We start from the raw sequence: 6,000 nt of genomic DNA, 5'->3' as shown, positions 1-6,000 counted from the left end.
TGCAGGTGAAGTTTAAGAGTTTTTTAAAAGTAAAATAGACAATTACTCACAGTTAGTACCAAGGATTGAAGAATGTCAAAAATACACACTATTCCGCTCCTTTATTTTTTGTTCATAAACAAATTTTGTCATCTGAAAGTTCTTATCACCACATTTTTCTAGTGTGACTGCTTTTAGACATCGCTTTAATGCTCTCTTTTTGGAAGGACCTTTTAGGAACAATATTTACTTGACAGAATTGGTCCTAATAAAAATAAGTGTCAACCATCATTTTTTGACCTCTGCTCAAGCTTGGTCATGGTTATATCTTCAACAGTTGTTTAACTCATCAACCTTCTAACTTTAATTTCATGAGCAATTGCGTATTTAAAGACACTTGTCACTCATTGTCGAGTGAATAAAAATAATTGGTTTCGCTTTCCATTGTTTTTCTATAAAATTACTCACTGTTTCCTTCGAACAGAACGATGATGCATATTTGGAATTGTGCACACAATGAGTTACTGTCGACAAGTGCTTCGAGGGACATTCGCATGTTGCCGATTGACCCAGGCGCTCTGTTAAAGATTGACTTGCAACAAAATTCCCATTACAGTTATTTGATATCAAAAGATTCATCATGTCTTACTCTGTTGTGTTGTAGGTGCCAAATATGTGGAAATGTGATTATAAGCTCTTAAAAGCTCAAAACCGAAAAGCCGCTGTAGATTGGAATCTGTTTATTTTTCTGACGTAATCCTTACAATTGAAAGGTCAATAAAAAGCTCAATATAAAACTTATTGTTGGACTAGTTTATGACAAACACTTTGGGTTTTGTTGAAGACCCCGTATCAAATATAGATGCTCGCTACTTTACAGTTTTGTTTCAGCTTGGTCTAATCGTCAAGTCGTAATCTGATCATGTGACCCACACTTTGAAAATAATTTCTGCAGCACTTCGATTATCACAGGTGACCAACAGGCTCGTCATGATTATCAGACAATGATATGTACTCCTTCGAGCTAAGGTGAAAAAATTTAACGAATTTTTATGGTAAGTTGTAAGATATCAGTGCTGAAAGTGACAGCATTACAATGACGATAAAACAGACGCATAAGAACAATAGACATGGTTTTAATTGAATGCGTGAAGTATATTTGTGAAAATATTTTGATGAATGAGGTTGCATGAAAATGTAAACAGAAACCATCTTGTAACAACTACGTCCCATTTGAGCTGTTTGGAAAGAGAATCCAAACTACGGTAGTCTCGCGTGGCTGCGATTAACTCTTCGTTTTTGAGCTTTTAAGAGCTTGTAATCACATTCCCACATATTTTGCACCTACAACACAACAGAGTAAGACATGGTGAATCTTTTGGTACCAAATAACTGTAATGTGAATTTTGTTGCAAGTCAACCTTTAAAAAAGATAGGAAATTCTATGCCAGAGGTCATAGCGGTGGACCCCTGTCTCGCATGGCGGCACACTTTCGAAATAATAATGACCGAAGTATGAAGTGTTTAAAATGGAACAGCTTTCAACGCAATTTTTGTGTATCATTCGCGAGTGCCATCTCCATCATTTTCAAACATGAAACATTTAGTAAAAAGTAACAAAAACTGCTTGACTTGCTGGTTTTGGCCATTTTCATCTTGCGGATGACATGCATATTAACAGCGCCATAGACACACACAGTGACTATGGACTACCTAGAGTGACTATGGACGCACAGTGACTATGAACTACCTAGAGTGACTATGGACACACAGTGACTATGGACTACCTAGAGTGACTATGGACACACAGTGATTATGAACTACCTAAAGTGACTATGGACACATAGGGACTATGAACTACCTAGAGTTACTATGAACTACCTAGAGTAACTATAGACACACAGTGACTATGAACTACCTAGAGTGACTATGGACACACAGTGACTATGAACTACCGAGAGTGACTATGGACACACAGTGACTATGAACTACCTAGAGTGACTATGGACACATAGTGACTATGAACTACCTAGAGTGACTATCGACACATAGTGATTATGAACTACCTAGAGTGACTATGGACACATAGTGTCTATGAACTACCTAGAGTGACTATGGACACATAGTGACTATGAACTACCTAGAGTGACTATGGACACATAGTGGCTATGAACTACCTATAGACACACAGTGACTATGAACTACCTAGAGTGACTACGGACACACAGTGACTATGAACTACCTAGAGTGACTATAGACACATAGTGACTATGAACTACTTAGAGTGACTCATCTCGCTCGTTACGGCCATATTACAGCCCATATTAACATTGCAGGAACTAACAACTTGGGTAAACTCTCTGCTCGCGACAAAGGATGTCTCTCTGGATGTTGACTTGAAGAAGTCTATGAGCGTTGGCAACACATTGCCCCTTCTTGTTGGCATCATCAGTGAGTTGACACGCTTATTCTTTGTGTTTGTTTCTGTTTGCCTAACTTCCTGCTACTGTCATACTTATTTAAGGGTCCTGTTGGGCCCTGTTTTGGTTAAGCAATCTCCTGACATTATGTTGCTAAACGGATTTTTTTACGTAAAAAATCAAAATTTCAAGTCATTTGAAGCATCAGTTTTTTTGTAACTGGCTGAAATGTACATGTATATTGTGGTGGGAGGTGCAGTGCTAGTTGTACATAGATATTTTTATATAACATTATTATATTTTATATACATGTAGTTCCATCCTAGAACATTGAGCTACTAGCATTTTACTATTTTACTCTCTGTCCAATTTTATTCTATTCACTAATGCCAGTCTTTGCTTGTGTTTATTCACTCAATGCATACTGATTACATAATTGTGGTTTAGTGTATGTGGAGGGGCTTTTCTTTGTTTAATTTCTTGTTTATAAGGCGACTTTCTTCATTCTCCATGCAATGTTTATTTATAAGGAGGCCTCTAACAAAGATCTCTATTCTCCATATCATTTTTAGTATAAATAGTAGATACCTTGTACTGCTTGACATTCAGTGCTTGAATTACGCAATTGGATCAACTGAGCTTCTCTGGGCCGATAGAATTACTATCTTATTGCTAATTGTAACAAGTTAGATTCTATGGACAGTTATAATTAACTGGACACGATTATTTGTGACAGCTTGAGACAAGTTGGTTTTTAGGCTTGTACCACTGTTAATTTTAGTGCAAGTTTACATGTATCTTTTTGAACACAAGTGCGTTCAAAGATCTCGGAATAAAGACTGGGTCTTGCATCTACACTACCTGGTGGGATCTTTGACCTGTCTTGTTAGCATGATTACTCTGGTGTTTCACTCTGGTAATTGAAGCTGGTGTGTCAGTTGATTACATAGGAATTTGTTTACCAAGTTTGCTACTATCAGGCAGAGTGATGTTCATGGAGTTGCTCTCACATTGTTAAGACAACTCCATTACTCCGTTACAATATTTGACTGTAAATCGAATAGCAACTACAGTGGACCCTTGCCATACAATTTTAATTCGCTCCAGTGTTGGCATTATAAGGCGAAATGTCGTACAAAGGGGTATAGAAGCCTATAGTAATTATCCAATGCAAACACCCCCTGGTGAAAATCATCAAAAATTTACATACATGCTGTACATGTTAAAAATCAGTAACAAAAATATATGTTAACCTTAGTAACTATAATTACCGACAGTACCTTTAGTGTATTTAGAGGTTATGGTCTGCAATAAAATGTAACATTACAATGTACTATCCGCAGTACTTACCGTAGGGAGTTCTTACTTGCGAGACATATGAATAACATAAATGTTGCATTTAACTTGAATGAACTTAGCTTACTAAACACATACATACTAGAAGGTAAGTTTTAGTATGTATTTTACTAAACTTCAACATTGTCATCGGCTAAAATTTTATCACCTATCGGTTTCTGGTTTCTTTTTCACTATAACTGAAAAAGAAACCGAAGACAGTATTAATGATTTAAAACGGAACAGGGCCTAACGGCACTGTTCCGTTTTAAATAGCAAAGTTGCTGCCATGTTAAAAAGCGCCGTCCTGAGTTTTGCGGCCTATACAAACATGCGGCCTATGTATTGTTTTACTATCGGTTTTTTGAAAATAAAGCAGATGTGGCTTATATAGGGGTGCGGTTAATAGTTCGAAAAGTACGGTAGCTATTTTTACCCTTCCCATCACTCTTACCATATACTGTACATCATTTTCGCAATAGCACACGATAAATGACTAATTAATACAGCGCGCCCTCAGGTTACGATGCCCCGGTTATGAGAGTTTTTTGCCTCACTGTATGGAACACAATGTAACTGGAACAAATTATAATTGTATGGTGAGGGTTCACGCGTGTATTAATTAATATTACCTTTTGTGTTTGTTTTTTTTAAACTTTTTTAAAAGCTATTTTTTCCTATTACGCCCTATTTTTTTAATTTGTAATTTTCAAATGTTATGTTAAACTCATATTTCCAGTTTTGGTAAATCTGTAAAAGCTATGATTTTCATGTAGACATTTGTATTAGTATCTAGAGTAGGAGTTGCCTCTACATTCATTCTTCCTTTGGTTGGACAAAGAAAGTCCGATATCTCATTTTTACATTTGCTCAATTATCGAGAGGTACCAGTATCATCAATCAAAACTTTGAATATCACGAGCTTTTGCTGCAACAGGAACCTTTTTTATATACACACTTCTATGCACTCATTGGTTATTTGTTCTCTTAATTTATTTGAATTGCACAAAAATGCTTTTCTCGTGATATGAAGTTTTAAAGTTATAATGATAACTGTTGTATATGTTAAATAAAATAAGTTTTTTGTGCAAAGATCTTTTATTACCTGGGCAATGTTTTATGTGTATAAACATATATTATCTATAAACATATTCTATATATAAGCGTATATTATATGTATAAACATATATAAGCATATATTATATGTAAACTTTTATTAAATAAATAAATGTATTAAATATATATGAATATATATTTTACACAAAGTTACAATATCTTCATATTAAATGTTATAGGCTATAAGTTAAGTCAGATAGTCTAAAGTCATATAGTAATCACTTCTGGCTCTTTTCTCCTTATACGTAGCTCACCACCTCTGATAGGATAGTGAACTGTTGCTACGCTACTACCATGGCTACTGTCTCTGGCAGCTCGCCAGTATCCGCTTCATCACTTAAGAGAATATAATTTTATAATATTCAGTAGTTTAGTCAAATTGGTTGTCATCTGATGTGTGTAGACTTCTTTTTAATTATGAAAACAGTGAATGGCTTCATATACAGCTCCAATGTATATCGTGTTTAGATTATTTATCAAACCAACTTGCAGTTGCATAAGAAACATTACGTAGTTTTACAAGGCTTTTGTTATCATTTGTTTACATACAGATTAGCTGCTTTTATGGTCGTTCTTATTCACTCATGTATCAACTCAATCTTTTATGGTCTTTCTGTTTCACTCAAGTATCAATTCAATCTGTTCAGCCTTCATTCAAATAAAAAAGCGCTCTTGTGTTCATTACTCACGTCGTGCCTTACTTGGTGACACTACTTCTATTCCTAGGTCAGTAATACATTATTTACATGTGAGTGCATGTAATTACTAGTGTGACAGGTGAGTGCAGGTACTTGAAGACCAACCTGACCTGTGAGGGCAGGTACTTGCTGGCATGACATATAAGAGCTTGTAATTACTGAGACACTGTAGTAGTATATATACTTGTAGACCTGACTTGTATTGCATGAGTACTCACTGACATGAGATGTGAATGCATGCAATTACCTGTGTAACAGGTGAGTGTTGGTACTTGCATTCCTGGCACATGAGTGCAGGTGCTTGCTAGTATGATATGTGAGTGCATGTAACTACCGGTGTGACAGCGAGTGTAGATACTTGCTGACATGAGATGTGAAGGCAGATACTGGCTGGTGTGACGCATGAGTACATGTAATTACTGGTGTGACAGGTGAGTGTAGGTACTTGCATA

The sequence above is a fragment of the Watersipora subatra genome, chromosome 7 (assembly GCF_963576615.1).
Source record: "Watersipora subatra chromosome 7, tzWatSuba1.1, whole genome shotgun sequence".
NCBI lineage: Eukaryota > Metazoa > Bryozoa > Gymnolaemata > Cheilostomatida > Watersiporidae > Watersipora > Watersipora subatra.
This window is presented reverse-complemented; position numbering follows the sequence as displayed.